General features: G+C 37.7%; 1 protein-coding gene and 1 pseudogene across 6 annotated transcripts in view; both read left to right on the top strand.

Moving 5' to 3' along the window:
* The window catches only part of ATG7 (autophagy related 7), a 218895-nt gene that overhangs the window by 84993 nt on the left and 116660 nt on the right, over positions 1 to 17242 (top strand). The window lies entirely within an intron of this gene.
* LOC107500306 lies at positions 3584 to 16843 on the top strand (annotated as a pseudogene).

The following is a 17242-nucleotide window of genomic DNA, read 5'->3' on the forward strand; positions in this document are numbered from 1 at the left end:
GCCAACTAGAGTTTTTGTGGAGTTACTACCAGAGGGAAAAGTATAATTTTGAAACCAATATTCTTGAGAGAATCTCTCATAATACATTGATTTAGTTATTAGCCTTTTCCTTAAATGTTTTTTCAGAAGTTAGGCTATTTTTTGATAATTATCTATTTTGGTATAACTGTAAACTTACAGAAAAGTTGCAAGAATAGTGAAAGGAATTTCTATATACCCTTTAACCAGATTCACCAATTGTTTACATTTTGCCCCATTTTTGTCTGCTGGCTCCCTTCCCTGCTTGCTTCCCACCCCTTAACCCCCTCAGCCCCCACCCCTGTTCTTTTTTCCTTAAAACTTTGAGAGTAAATTTGAGACATTGTGATTATTTACAACTCAATACTTCAATGTATATTTTCCAAGAACAAGGATATTCTCTTAGGTGAACACAATACACTTATCAAATTCAGGCAATTTAATGTTTGCACAATACTGTTATCTAATTCACAGTCTATATTTCAAACGTTATTTGTACCAGTAATGTCTTTATAGGTTTTTTTCCTCCTAGACCAGGATCTAATTCAGGATCAAGCAATTGCATGTAGTTGTCATGTCTCTTTGGCTTTCCTCAGTCTGGAAAAGTTCCTTAGCCTTTCTTAAACATTTTGATATTTTGCCAGTTATTTTGTAGAATTTGCCTCAATTTGGATTTGCCTAATGTTTCCTTATGATTAGATTGAGGTTATGAATTCTTGGCAGGAATACTAAAGAAGTGATGATGTATCCTCATGTTTGAAGGCACATGATGTATTTTATCCCCTTTGGTGATGTTAATTTCCCCCTTTCCATATTTGTAACTACTCCAGCAGTGAGAAACCTGGCTCCCATTATCCTGAATTTATTTACTTACTTGCTCAAGTCTAGAATACACAGAAAGTAGTTTCAAAATTGCTGGCCCATACTTCTGCAGAAAGTAAACATACTAACTAGAGTTTGATACTTGTGCATGGTTCTTTTTTTCTAGGTAAAATGTATACACAGTGAAATGTGTGACTCTTAAGAGAATTCTTTAAGTTTTGACGAGTGTATCAACACCCATGTAACCTGCATTTCGGTCAAGGAACTGAACGTTTCCTTTACCCCAGGAAATTCTCTTGAATCCCTTCCCAGTCAATCTTGGGGGAATGGGGCAGTATGTTGAATATTATGACTGTTCTTTTTCCCTATAAGGAGAAAGCTAGGCACCTTCTGGTGTTTTATGTAACAATTGCCTTGTTTCTGGAACTCAGAAGTTGACTAGAAACTTCTCTCAGTTCTGCCGTCAGGAGCAGGGCTTTGCGTAAAGAGACTGTATGCGTAGTATTCGTGCTTTTGTTGCACAATTCTGTCACCCACAACCTTTGTGATATTGCAGGAACAGCCTGTTATGAAGAGGCAAGCCTCAGACTTGGTTTGTATATTGTCTGGGACCTGTCTGCTGCACAGATGTAGCAAGATGTGCCCAGAAACCTGATCTTGAGATTTTAATTAGTGATTAGCAACCTTAATAATATACTCATTCTGGTGTTTACTATGCAGTGGGCTCTTCTGTTGATGGGTTATGATTAAACTTCCCAAAGTGACTTATTAACTTTTTGTGTGCATCTGTGTATGTGTGTCTTGAGGACTGGTAGGGAGAGGGTGGTGTAGGAATCATATATGTTAGCTGGTATCATCATATGATAAGTTATAATTTTTGCCTTTGTTATAGCCAGCACATCCATTTATCTTTGATGTTATTTAACCCCACCTTTCTTCTATCATATTTCTTTGTAAATTAAAAAGGATAAAATGCCAGTATTAAACTCAACTATTTAAACTTTTAAGAGAAACCTCTGTCCCAAAACAACCTGTTGCTTAGGAGTTCTGCAAATGCACCATTCAGAGGATAAAAGGGCAAATCAGAGATTTGCAAGGAAAGGATAAAGTCTTACTGTATATCTATTAGCAGGCATTCATTTATTCAACTGACATTTGATTCCCTGCTGAATGCCAGAGATATAAGATGGTTAAAATAGCCATTACCCTCAGGAAACACCATCTAGAAGGCAAGACAAATTTATAAACCAGTAATGATTTCCTTTATATTGTGATATGCTCTGCAGTCAAGCTACATCCTCTTGTTATGTTATCCTAGTACCAATTTTATAAACAAGAAAGACCAGAGAAGGCCTTGCAGAGAGTGACTTCCGAGTTGCTGTTAAAGGATCAGTAGGAATTTCTAGAAATGCATGGGAGAGAGGACAAGAGGAAGGCATTCTAGGCAGGAGTAATTGCATGTATAATATAGCCAGAGGCAAGAAAACATGGTGCAGTCATAAAGTTATTCAGTATAGCAGTTGTGACAGAGCCTGGGACACCTAATTCCCTACAAATTATCCTCTTGGCTTTGTGAGTGCCATTTCAATTTCAGCTGTTCTTGAGTTGGAATCTGGTGTACTTTGCCTAATACACGAGGCTGCTGTTTGGAATTTTACAATTACATATAAAACTCTTTCTCACCTAGCACCAAGCTTAGGGGGTTTCCTAGCCTAAGGAATAGGGCAGCTGCAACAGGGTGCTGTGGAGGCCAGGAAGTTGGTCTGGGGATTTCCAAGGTCCTGGCTCTACTCCCTTGCTGGCCAGCGGAGTGACCACAGCAAGGTGCTCCCCCCACTGTCCGCCTCCGTTTCTTTTGTTAAATGAGTCAGTTGGATGAGATAAGCTCTGGCTCTCTATTGATACTCAAACTTACTAGCTTTTATATTGTCTTTATTTTAATCTTTATTCCACAGCAATCTATTTTAATCATAGAAAAAATAAGAAAATATATTTAAGGATAAAAGATAATCAGCCATATTCCAACCACTCAGCTCACTGTTAGCTGTTGATCTCTACCCTTCTTGACTTAAAAAAAAAAAAAATTGATACATATATATATATACGTATGTATATATAGATAATTTTTCTCCTTGAACATTCCTATTACAAGTTTGAAATTAGCTATAGAGAGGATTTATGGTGCTGCCTCAAGGATATTCCTGCGCCTCTGATATGAGATGGTTTTAAATCTCAATCATTTACAGGGACTGGCCAAGGCCCATGGAAGAGCTCTCCAAAGCTTGTTCCAGGAATTTTTGCATACAGCTTCTCACTGGCAAATATTACTCAAAACTGGACTGCAGACAGGTTTTACTTCTCCTTTCCAAAAGGGACATAAATCTCTGATTTGGAAAATGATGAGTAACCCCCAGGTTCCCTTTTCCTATCTCATTTACCCAGTGAGGCCTCAAGTCTTCTGTTTTAATGTGTGATGTATTCCATGTGTATGGTCGTGTGGTGTAAACTGTATCCCACATCTTGTTCCTAGCAACTAGTGTTTCTGCAATCTCCAGAACTGCTTGGTTCCCAAAAGGAGATGGAATATCCAGCCAGAGCCAGTGGAGCGTATTTAGTTACATGCTCTAACCTCAGAGCTCTTGGCTCTTCACCTCCTTGAAAAACCTTGGACATTTCTCCCTTTGCTTCAATTTCCTCATCCATAGAGTAGGGAAAATATTTTCTGTTTCCCAGGGAAATTGCAATGGCTGACGTGTATCCAGTTCCTTCTGACCAAGTACCAAGGCCTTTGCCCACTCCTGGGACTGATGTTGACATCAGAAATAAGAAGAAAACAAAGACCCCTGTGATCACATTTGGCCTCCCAGGGTGTATGGAACCCTTTCTCTGCTCACTGTTTGTTCGCAAACAGGTACAATGAGAGGCCCAGTAGAAGGTCAAGGCTGCCCTGGCTTTGACAGGCTGCAGACAACTTCCATTTTGTCTCGTGACAGCTACTACCAGAACCTTTTCTATAATTCCAGAAAACTCAGCCTTGCTCATTACGTCTGACCTGTGGTCTTCTAAGACCACATGATCAGTAGTTAAAGTTTGTGCTACTTACTCCTTTCCCTGTCACCTGTGGTCACAAAAGCACGCCAGCTTGCCTAAACACATTCTTTCTTACAGGATCCTTTTTACTGTCCAGACCAGAAAGTTTAGTTTAGGACTGCTTTCTCCTTACATGGTTCCACTGGCTCCCTGGCCTAAGCATAGCTTTCAGGTTATTGAAAACTGGGTTCCTTTTAGTTTGGAATTAATCTCATTCACTTCTAGCCTTTTCCCCAAGCCCATCACTTGACATAGTCGTTCTTCATTTTTTTTGAGCCATGGACCCTTGTTCAGACTGATGAAAGCAGTAGACCCTTCTCCCCCAAAATATGCAAAACCACACAGAGTTTTGCAGACAATTTCAATGGCTGTATGTAGTCCCTGACACATGCTAAGGAAGAACCTTTGCTTTATGAGTTTTTCTTTGGCACTATGTCCAAGGTCTCCACGATGAGAGACTGGGGTGAGTGTTGGAGCCAGCCCCAGCGTGACCTCTCTGTAATGCTTTGACATGTTGCCAGCTCTCTTTGGGGACTCATTTTCCTCAACTGTACTGAAGGGACATTCAGGAGCTGATCTAACGCTGGGTTTTGTTTGATGACTAATCATAGAGTCTCATGATCAGCTATTACATTTTTTTTTTTTTTTCGGGCACAGCTACAGTCAGCTGGGGGACCAGGGAAGAGACTGATCTTGCCCAGAGTTCTAAGTGTTGGTTCTCCCTACTCTAGTGGTGCATTGATTTGACTCCTGATATGGAAAGAGCCCCAGCTATCATCTGTTCATCTTCCTTCTTTCCTTTTTGTTTATATAATACATTCATCTTCTCTCTCTACCTTTGGAAAGTAGGAAGGGAGGAACATGGTAGTAACTACTGGATTTTTGAAATAAGGGAGCCATCATCCTTAACTGAGAAACCTTTTATGGCTGTATATCCTTGTACATATACAGGTTGTATACTGTATATGACTATATAAATTGAATGCTTTGAACACCCAAATATATATTTACAAGTTTATTTTAATGACTATTGTTATAGCAGTTCAATCCAACAAACATTGTAGCTCCTATTTCATGTCATATTTTTGGATGATACAAAGATAAATGAGGGAGCTTCTGAAGTCTCTGATGATATCCTCTTGACAAGATAGTAAAGTTATATTGTATGATTATATAATTCAAGTATATCAATTTATTTAAACATCTTTATTCAAGAAAAGTTCCTAGCTTGGAAAGGGTAACTAGTTTCTAGCAAGTGGTAAGAACTAATTAAATAAGTTTTGAACGGTGAGAAAAATGAATGAATGATTTGATAGATAAAGGCATAGCACAACAGGATGGGAAAAAAAGGAATAGACTGTGCCTTCCAGTCTGGTAGGTAGCTAAGACTCAGTAGCAGAGTGCCCTTTGCCTACTAGTGTGGAGGTATGATTTATCATTAAACCATAAATGGTAGCTATTGAATATTACATTTCATTGTTCTCAGTATTCAGCTGAGCTTCTTTCCAGCTTTACTGTTTTAGTTGCTTTAGTTGATTTGTTGTGCTGGAAGATCATTTCCAGAATATATTAAAACAAGGAACCTTTGGGATTGATTCATCACCATCAAAGATGATTTAGCATTTTATGAAAGGACACATTCTGGCAATGAATTCTATGAAGAGTTTTACTTGCTCTCCTACAGGATTTTTAAATGTGTCATCATTTTTTTTTCCAAAGGGCCTTTCAATACTCTGTTCAGATATTTGTAGAAATACTTATAAGGATAATTTTTTTTTTTTTTTTTTTTTTGCTATAGAAGATGTAAAAGAACTGTTTTGGAACATCTTATTCCTAAAGTTATTGTCCTTATAACTTGTAACTTGTTTTTATAACATTTTGTGTGATTAGAGTGATAAATTCTGGACTGTCTGCCATTCCCTAGTTTTAAGTCTTTGTCATAAAAGTTTTGTTAAGTTTTTTTCTTGACAAGGAAGAAAAGCCTACATGTTTCTTTTTTAACATCTTGAACTTATAGCCATCAGACTAAAATTGGAAAATATCTTCTCTGTGGTCCTAAAATGGCTGCAAGTACGCCAAATATGAACGGTCATAGGAAAACAAACATAACAAGTTTTGAAAGTTAAAGGAACCATCTTGACACTACATAAATGTGTATATCCAGCAGCATCTTGAGGAATGGCAGCGTGATTAGGATTATTGCCCATTCTCCCATGAGGACTGCTTCGAAGGGTATGTCGAATAGGCATAAGGCCTGCAGTAAGAACTTACTTGTCATCATAGCTCTAGACAGCTTAGGTGACTTTGTAGGTGATTCTGGATTCACTGACCTTTATCAGCACTCTAACTTTGAATGGCAATCAATGCAAAACGATATTTTTGTGTTATTTGAAAAAGCAGTAGAGAAAATTTGGGTTTCTCCCAGTTATCAATTATATTTTACATTGTCCTTTTATGTCAACTCTTCATGAAGGACCGTGAAGGAAGACAGTAACAAAAGTGGCAAGTTAGTAATTATTCATTGATGTATAAATATTTCTCACATATCTCAAATGTGGAACATGACTCAGCATTGTTCTTTCTTTTAAAAGCCTGACTAAAAAGCATCCATAAGGTTTCTACAGTAGCCATATCCCGATGTCCTCTTAGTTCAGTTTGAGCTGAAAGACTCGTAAGCACATTTTAAAAAATAAATGAATGCAAAATGACTAATTTAGTAGAATAATGTACATAAGAAAACAACACATTGCATCATTTGGCTCTATGAAAGAATAAGTTTTATTTCACACCATCTGCTCTTCTTTGCCTAATCACTCACTGCTTCCTATTATTGAGAATATTCCAGTAGGCACTTAATACCTGAAAAATGAGACCCACGTCACCGTATTACACTCCCCGCACAGGGACTGCAAGTCCCAAGAAATGAGTCCTTTCACAGTGTCCCCTGGGGGAAGTAGTGTGTGCATGTTTCAGTTCTGTTGTGCTAGCTCAAAACAGTTGACAAGTTCTTCTTGGGAAATTGCTTCAGATCTCAAATGTTTCCCTTTTAATAGACTCAGCAGTGGAGAATTCTTGACCTTTGAGGGTGGGTTTGATTTTTTGGAAAACAATCTAAAGTAATTTGAAGCTATGTGTTGTGAATAAAGGGAAAGCAATTCGCAAGAAAAAAAAATTAAAAAATTAAAAAGAACTGCAAGAGCTTCAGCTTGTAGGTCTGAATAAGTGGGAGTGCCAGTTCGAGGAAACTCAAAATACGCTAACCTTCTGACTACAAGATGGCTAAGAGATAATGGGATTTTGATAAGGTCTGTGCCATAGAAATGAGTACTGGCTTTAGAGACAATGCCATCTGCCAACTGTGTGACCTGTGACAGGTATCTCAAACTTTCTGCACTTCAGTATCCTCTGGCGGGAAATAAAGTACAATTTTAGTGGTGATGAAGATTAAATGAGAACTTTTATGCTGAGTGCCCTGTGGCACTCTGTAAATCTTTTCAGTTACTCCTTTGTATGAGCAGAGATTGGATGCCATTCCCATTTCTTTTCATAAATGCCCTCACTTTGTAATTTACGGCCACAAAATTTTTCCATCTTTAGAAGACGACAAAAAGGGAGGGGAAAACAACAAAAAGATGAGCAATTCTTTTAAAAGGGCATGGCCTCAAGAGGTGAGCAAATATTAATGTATAGATTATTAGATTCTTTGTGTGTTTCTTTCCTTTTCCCTTTCTTTTCAAGTAGGCTGTTCATATAAGCCTTTCGTTATTAACCAAAAAGAAGCTGAGGTTTAATGTTCCCAGGAGTGTGCACTAGGGGAGGGAATGGATCTTCTTATTTCCTGAAGTATCTTTGCAGGTATCTGTGCACGATGTCAGGCCCACAATTTGAGACGAGCTGACATAAACCTTGGTAATGACTTCTTGGCTATGTTCTCTGATTTCTGAATTCCTCTGTGCTCTTAGATGCAGGGACAGAAAAGATCCAGGATGGCAGTTCTGGGACAGCAAAGCTTGCTGCCTGTCAGTGCAGTTGCTGTCCCTGCCCCACACTGCTGCTCAGAAGCCTTTTCCCAGTCTCAGCCATCGTGCTTTTTCTTGCTGTAGCTATAAATGGAGGCCAGTGGAACATGAGCAGGGAGGACCAGCTGCCTTGGCTTAATCTTTTCAAGTGCTGCAACATTTCTCCCTTCCTCTAGCATCATTTTATGGATCTCCCCACCCCCCGCCCCCGGTGTCACTTTCAGTCTTCCTGAGAAGTGGCTAGCAAAAAGCCACTTCCCAATTTATCAGGTGGAGAGATCATTAGGCTCAGAGAAATTACATGAAAATCCAGCATTTCCAACACTCAGTTCACTTACCTACCATATTAAACACCTCAGAAGATGTGGCAGGATTAATTCACACTTACAGAATTTCAGTGTATTCTTTGCGGAGAAAACAGATTCTACTTTCAATTTTTAGATGTTTTGAGAACTAATTGGTTAAGCTCCTTTGTGAAACAATTGGTCTTTACTTGGGGGACTTGTCCATTAAAAAGGAATTTTGACACCTAGAAGAATTTTTTTTTTTTTTTTAGAACATATTTCTTATGGTCACATTTTCAGACTGTATCATCAGGAAAATTGTGTGGGCTAGAGCAACTTCTTGGTGTCCTTCACCCCAGACCGGGGGGGGGGGGGAGATGAGAGTTTTTACTTAAGAAATAATTTCTGGCAAACATAACTCGCGTTCCCATTTTGATTAATTTTAAGCTTAAAAATTTTAAAAACATTTTGGAGGTTAGGGACACACAACTGCTAAGACTCCAAAACAATACTATTTGGAAAATGCAAATGATTCTGTTTTGCATTTACTCGAGGAAGTAGGATAGTTGCCTCCCATCTATTCCTTTGAATACAGATATTGTTTAAGTGGCATTATTTCTGGTAGAACAGGGGTCCCCAACCCATACAGGTCTGTGACCTGTTAGGAACCAGGCCACATAGCAGGAGGTGAGCAACAGGCCATCAAGAGAAGCTCCATCTGTGTTTGGAGCTATTCCCCAGCACTAGCATCACCGCCTCAGCTCCGCCGCAGATCATCAGGATTAGATTCTCATAGGAGCATTGGTCCCTGGTGCCAAAAAGGTTGGGGACCACTGGGGCAGAATACAGAGTCCAGGTAGTTTGGGGGGAATCACTGGGGAAAAAATATTGGGTATCATTGCATTCTAGGGGCCAAAAAACAGAATGATGTATTTTTGGCAGGCTCCCAGGCCCAGCAAAACCCATACCCCAAGGCTGTCTCTTTAGTTTCCTGTGGTTTTCCCCACTGAAGAGTAATAGCCTCTCTCTTAGAGGGTCCAGGATAGCAAATTTGTATATCAGCTTGATCAGCATGATATTCCCGCTTTGAGGTGTTGACTAAAAAATATGACAGACTAGGTGTTTCATTACCAAAAAGGATTTATTCAGGAAAAAAGTATTGCAACCCAGTGCATGTAGACATGGTAAGCCGTGTGCACACTCTGGCTTGTGTGCCAGTATGGAGGAGATTTATAGAAGGGAAAAGGAAGTTATGGGAGGAGAAGTTAAACCATAGAGCTTTATTATAAACATAGAGTTCTTCCTGTAGAGTTCTCACGACTACATAGCGTATGAGAACTTCCATGAGCCCTAGCTCCTCCCATAGACCCTCTAGACTGTTTGCCAAAAGCTCCATTTCATCTATATCAGAGATTATGTCCCAACAGACTTTGTTTCAGAGATTTCATGCACCACAATTGTTGCAAACTAAACTGAGCTAGTTTTACTGTTCCTAATAGTGCAGATATTTTTGTTATAATTTGGTAGCATCCAATGTTTTCAAGCTATTATGCTACTATGGGGTCTGTAACAATAAAGTTAAGTCTCAGACCAAATTTTGTCACATATAACATTTATTAGCAAGAAGCCATAGAAGTTAGTTATTCAGCCTGTTCTTATAGACTGAAAAGCCCCATCCCTCATCCTTTCTATAGTATCTCACATTAAAGGTTCAGTAGAGACAGATGGAGACATATTCTCATTACAAGACATTTCTAACCTTTAAATTGTGTCAGGTGATGGAATCCTCTGTTACGTATTCAGACCCAGGACCAGAGGCGTAGGCCCAGAGTGCCTCTGCAAAGAGTATTAGGCTGTTTGGTTTGCCAGCTTCTTATAACCCGCATGTGTGTATAAGGTTGGAGGCCCCTGTACAATATTTCCAGCTAATCCATACATCTTGAACACTTTTCTTTAGAAAATTATTTCTTTATATTCATTAGAGAACCTTCTAGTATAGATTTAGATAGCTGTAGTTGATACACTCTGACTCTGGAGGTTGGACTTCTAATTAGTCTTTCAAATGTGAGTCAACCACATCTAGAGTATGTGTTCCTGGGTAGGGTATCTCAGATAAGAACTAGGTACCCCTAGGAGGTGGAGGGAGAGTGTGTAGTACACATTGTGTGCACAGTGTATGGTGATGTGTTATAAAATATAGATAATATAACAAACAATAGGTATCACTTTGTTTAACCCCGGAATATTGTGTCTTCTGTAATGTTGCCAGCCATTGAAGAGTGACCTAAAATCTCAGTTGACAACTGGCCTGCCATGATAAATTAGCCCGAGCCATGGATAAATGGTTCACTTATGGGGCAGAGAAATGAGGGAAAAGAATTATAATTCTTGTTAGTTTTATAGACTTTTTCAAGCTTTATTGTGTTCCTTCATAAAATCTTCTGATATGGGTGGAAATATTCTCTCTTCCACCAAATTTTTTAGACAAATCTTTGTCCAGAGTCATAGAGTCAGAGAATACGTTATAGGAACTGTAACACGAACCCTTGTCCTTTATATTTCCTCTTCACTCTAAGCTGCTACCAGGAAGAGTGATCATGATTCTTTCAAGTTTACTATAGCACTTTTTACATAACTAGGGGCAGACGTTGGCAAGGTAAGGCCATGTACTAAAGATATAATACACAAGAGAATGCTGGGAGAGTAGTAACTTTAACTAGTAGTAAGCCACATGATTCAAACCAGCTCACTTACTGAAGTCACCTAGAGAAACTGGATAAATTATTTTTTCAATCTTCTTAAACATCAAAGAATAAATTGTGAGGAAGTTGAGATTTGGGAAATGAACACAGAGGAATGAGCCTAGCACTGGGGCCATTTTTGTGGGCAAAAGATCAGGAAGGAATTTGAGAGCTTGAGATCACCTTTGCTGTCCTTTCAATGTTAAACATTGTAGTCTGCGTCTTGTCAAGCCTGGGAAACCTGGTAAACCATTTCCCACTTTGAGTTGAGACCCGCTGAAGAGATACACCTAGGATAGGAGTACGGGTAACTGAAAGTACACCAACTCTCACATTGGCCGCAGCTCAGTTTCACATTATCTGAGTGGCCCAGAAGCCTTAAAGCTGCTTGGATTAAGCTAATGCTCATAAGTGCCAGGTAAAATCAATGAAATCTTCTTAGAGGAAGATGGCATGATTATAGTTCTCGGATCACTCTACAAATAATTTTTCAATGATAGTATCAGAAAAATAAAAAGCAAATAAGGCAATAAATATGTGGGCAACTCGAAGAACATTGATTATGAGACAATGTTGGACTTTTTAAAATACAGAGATTTAAAATATGGGACAAAAAAGCATGATAGTTGAGGGTGGGGGAGAGTAAATGGAATTAGTCTGTCCAAGGTTCTTACATTTTCTTAGAGGAGGGTAAAGGTGTCGATTAACATTTGACCCTGATAAGTCAAGAATATATGTTTTAATTAAACATGAAACAAATTTAAAAATTTCATAACTTCTAATTAATAAAAGGAAAAGTCTAATGAGAAAATAATTGAAAGGAAGAGAAAGGGAACATGGAATGAGTAAAACAGATATAAAACACAAGGAGCAGTGGTAGACTTAACCCCGTATGCACTAGTAATTATATTAAACATAAGTCGACTAACGGTTATAGTTGAAAGGCAAAGATTGTCAGACTATATTTTTAAAATATGCATTATACAAACAATGTATCTTAAATATATGGGTACAGAATGATTGAAAGTAAAGATGTAGAGCTTCTGGGTTAGCAAATACAGGGAAACTGAAGGAGAATGGTGCCCCTGAATACCATGCCCTTTTCCCATACCTTGCCTTATGCATCTCTTCCATCTGACTATTCCTGAGTTACACCCTTTTATAATAAACTGTTGATCTAGATTAGCAAGTTGGGATCTGGTTAATGATTTTGAGGTGTTCTTCCAAAGACTTGGAACTGCTCCAGGCAGAGCACGATATACTAAAAATTGAGCAACAAAAAAATCCAAATCCAGCAGGTATCCACAGTGTCTATGAAACATGAATTAGTGGGAAAGTTTTATCATCCAGCTTTTAAGCACCACCTCGCTGTGGCCCAGGTTTGAGAAGGGATGGTATTCAAAACTAGCCAATTCCATAGTGCTCCCTTTGGACTGTCAAGATTATACTGTAGTTTTAAGAAAGTATGCTGACAAAATCCACATTTCAATAAAACATCCATAAGAGATAAAAACATAGTGTATCATTTTATTCATTTTTTTCTGCAGTGAAGAACTTTACATAAATTGCTTCTAAGTTTAGGGATAGACTGACTATAAGACCTGGACAAAAATCGATATTATTGAGAGTTACAAATGATCAACTGACATTCCTGGAATGAGCATTTATTGATCATTTAGGATGATCAAACAGGCCTTTCTATAGCCATGTCATCTTTGTTCCAAGCAGCCACAACATGTATGCAGGGAGTCATTCACAGAAATCTATGACGCTCTGTTTGATATCAAAAACAAAATGTATTCTTCTAAGACAAGGAGAAGTGAAGAGACAGATCTTTATCAGAGCCTTCACAGTGCTGGCTGCAACAGGGATTCTGAGAGAAACAGCCTAAGAGGATTCTTTAGAGAGCCCATATTGAGTTGGTATGGTGTATCACTCAAAGAATAATGGGTACACTGATAAAATTAAAGTAAAAAAGATGTCAAAATGTATACAGTGTAAACACTAACCACAGGCAGCTGGTGTAGCTATGTTAATATCAGACAAAAAGCATTACTGTGTATTACTATTGCTTTTTAAAGATAGGTTTTAATTCACCAGGAAGATAAAATTCTAAATTTGTACCTAATAATATGGTTGTAAAATATATAAACATTTTACAGAACTACGAGGAGAAGTAGATGATCCATAATCACAGTGGAAAATTTTAACAAGTCTTTCTCAGTAATCAATGAAAGAAGCTGTAACAGGCAAAAGTTTTTTCCTTCCTACATGTAGGCAAAAATCCAGTTCTTCCCTGCTGTGTACCTCTCCTGTTAGTCTCCTTTACTACTCATACAAAACATTTCACTGCTGCTCACCAAATGTATGGAGATATTTCTCCACACCAGGCGGTTCTCTGACAGTAGCTGAGTGTCCTACAGTTTAACTCAATTTTGGCACTATCTATTTGGAGATAGCATCAGATCCCGTAGGTTAAGGGCTCAGTTCTATAAGACTGCCCTACCACACACTTCTGATGTCAGTTATAAGCCCAGGTTATCACTTGTGCTTCTGATCACCTGGCTAAAAACCAGAGGTTCCCATGACCCCTTCCTTCCTTGAGTTGATTAATTTGCTACAGTGGTTCACAGAACTCTGAGAAACATTGTATACTCACTAGATTACCATTTTATTATAAAAGGATATAAACTCAGGAACTTCCAAATAGAAGAGCTACATAGAGCATGGTATGGGAGAAGGGCATAGAGCTTCCATACCCCCTCTGGGTATGCTGTTCTACCTGAATGTCAACATGTTTACCCACCAAGAAGCTCTTCAAACCCTGTGCTTTGGGGGTTTTTATGGAGGCTTCATCATGTAGGAATGATCAGTCATTAACACCATTTTCAGCCCTTCTCTCTTAAGCGAATAGTTTATAATTGTGGCTTGGTCTTTCTGGTGACCAGCCCTTATCCAGGAGCCTGCCCAGAGTTGCCTCATTAGAACAAAAGACACTCAGGAAATTGCAAGGTTTTCAGAAGTCCTGTGGTAGGAACTGAAGTTAAAGACCAAATGTTGGATTAAGAAATGCGCCTAGTGTTTTTATTTAGGAAATTACAAGGGGTTTTTAGAATCTCTGTGCCAGGGACTGGGCGAAGAAATCATTTTATTTATATATATATGTGTGTGTGTATGTGTGTGAGAGTGTGTGTATACACATACACACATATATATATATCCCCATTATCTCTCAGAAACATACAAAAAATTGATCAACATAGTTAATAAACATACTCTAGTGAACACATCGCACCAACTGTGATGTACACATTCTTCTCCCCCATCGTATGTTTGTTTCTTTGTTCGTTTATTTATTTGATGGTGATATTGGTTAATGAAATGCAATAAGTTTCAAATGTACACTTATACATTCTTTTCAAGCACATAACATTTTACAAGAATTTACCACAGACCAGATCATTAAGCAAATCTCAACAAATTTCAAAGGTTAAAACTACAGAATATATACTCTGATTCCAATGTAATTATGCTAGAAATCAATAATAATCATAAGTTGAAAACTATTTCCATATGTTTGGAAATTCAAGTATATACCCCTAAATAATTCATGAATTAAAGAAGATATAATGGAAATTAAGAAATATTTTAAATGAGTGATATATATTTGACATAAAAATTTGCAGACATACCTTGGAGATATTACAGGTTAGGTTCCAGACCACCACAATAAAGTGAGTCACAATTTCTTTGGGTTCTCAGTGCATATGAAAGTTACATTTATACTATACTATAGTCTGTTAATTTTGCAGTAGCATTATTTCTAAAAAACTGTACATACCTTAATTTAAAAATATTGCTAAAAAATGCCAGCCATTATCTGAGCCTGTTGGAAAAATGGTGCCAATAGACTCATTTGATATGAGGTTGCTACAACCTTCATTTTGTAAGAAAACACAGTATCTGTGAATTGCAGTAAAGCAAAGCACAATAAAATGAGCCGTGACTGTATGGGATACAGATAAAACAGTACTGAATAAAAAAATGGATAGCTTTAAAAGAAAAGCCCAAAATTAATGAGTAAATATTTATCTCAAGAAATTAGAAAAAAAGCCGCACAATAAACACAAAAAATTATAATGTAGAAACTACTAAAGAGCGGAAAAAAATATCAAAGCCAAGAATTGGCTCTTGGAAGGCCCTATGCTCTGATATCAAAAGCGCAGTGTATCCTTTATATACCTTCAGTTTGTTATAACCTCTGGTGAGGCTGTCAGGAGGAAAAAGAAGATAAAATTAACATGTTTCTTAAAAACATAGTATTGAATTTTTACGAGTCGAATGAATGTCTAAGTTTGGCATTCAGAAAGGTGCAGAACTAAGTGATATTGTTAGGCCAGCAAAGTTCAGAGGAAAAATTATAAAGAAGAATAAGGAAGTGTTTATCACAGAAGTGAGTGTTTACCTCAGAGACGCAAGTAGGGTCATGATTGGGAAGTAGCTTTGTGGGGACTTCTGATGTACTGATGTTCTTGACGAGATAGGAGATATAGAAGTTCACTCTATAATGTTTTAAGCCATATATTACATTTTACTTTTCTGTGTTATTTTACAATGAAAAAAGGTTAAAATGACAAATAGACATGATGCGTGCAGGGTTTCGTGGGCATGCCCATCATTACACTATTCTTTTTGCCAGGCAGGAAGAGTCTCAGCCTGACACACTGCTTTTCAGAGCATTCTTGTCCTAGCCTGAAGATTTCTAACACAAAAATTTCCTGAGTGGAGATGGCCTATTGGTAGACCACACAATTCAACAACCTTAGGCTAAAAGAGACTAAATCCAAAAATATTTACCTACACCACACCTAATTTAAGCCAGTGTATATGTACTTTTTGAAATTGAGACTATTGTCTGTTCCTTCTTATGCCAGGCAACCAAATTTCGCAAGGTGCTAGGCCAATAAATAAGTGGAGAGGACTAGATTGAAGACAACAGGAAATGCAGGGGGACTGTAGCCAGCTAGAGCTGTTCTTTCTGCAGCCCAGCTCTGGCTGATTGTTGAATTGCTGCAATTTGGGAATAATGTTGCCACATCTTCTGAATTTTTTTTTTTTAAAGCAGGTGAAAATTGAATTTTAGTGTGAAAGTATCTGATTTTTAAAGTGTTGGTTCAAGTATATTTTTCCCCCAAAATACTCCATGAATCAAACCTGTTTCTGGGCTATTTCCAGCCAAAGGCTGTTGGTTTATGGCAGTGACCTTAAAGTTCATGCAAATGGAGATAGAAAACAATGTATAAAATAATATAATCAAATGCCTCATTTTTCTCAATGGAGCTTGCCTGCCAAATATGTGCTTGTATAATTCTCAGTTCCAAAATTAAAAGAAATGCACTGAACCAAAATTCACACATTACAAAATTCACTTGTGGTAATAATTTTTGCAATAAGACCTGGCTCTCTTTTAGGGGAACTGAAAACTTTTTACCATAAAGAATTTATTAAAGGGATTGACTAAAACTATTCAATAGTAATATCACCCAAAGTAATTTCTTTTAGGAGAGACAGCTAAAAATGAGTTTTTAAAGTTAATTTAAAGGGAACTCACATGCTTTTTCATGGGTTGAGCCTCAAGAGAGTGTGCTCCTGTTTAGATTAACAGGCATTTTGAAAGTTCTGTTCTAGGACATACAGCATCAGTGTCATCTGGGAACTTGCTAGGAATGCAAATTTTTAGTCTCTGCCCTAACCTAATTAATCAGAAACCCTGGGGGTGGGGCCCAGCTCTCTGAGTTTTATCAAGCCTACCAGGAGTTTCTGATGCATGCTCCAGTTTGAGAACTACTGCTCTGTAGTTTTGTGTTTTTGTGACTTATTTTGAAGAATGACTTTAGAAAGTTGTTACATTAAGGTTTCAAGTGTATTTTTTTTTAAGTCTTGGAATCCTCCAAGAGCTTTCAAAGTATATCTTAGGTTCTTTATAGTCAGTAAAAAAAAAAAAAAAAAAGTATATATATATATGATTTGGTTTTAAAAGATGACTGTTTTTCAAGGATATTTTGTTGCTGTTAAGAGCATTAGGGGGAAGATAGTCAGAAAGGTGATCAAGAGATATTTTTTGAAATAGTAGGCATTTAGGCTTGGTTGTGTTCAGATAAGAATATGAAGAATAAGGGATAGTTCTTGTCTGATTCCTTCTGTTTAGATAATGAGGATGAAAGGAAGTCATTTTAGAAATGCAATGTATCTAATGTAAACTTTCAGC

The sequence above is a fragment of the Rousettus aegyptiacus genome, unplaced genomic scaffold, assembly GCF_014176215.1.
Source record: "Rousettus aegyptiacus isolate mRouAeg1 unplaced genomic scaffold, mRouAeg1.p scaffold_m13_p_4, whole genome shotgun sequence".
In the NCBI taxonomy this organism is placed as follows: domain Eukaryota; kingdom Metazoa; phylum Chordata; class Mammalia; order Chiroptera; family Pteropodidae; genus Rousettus; species Rousettus aegyptiacus.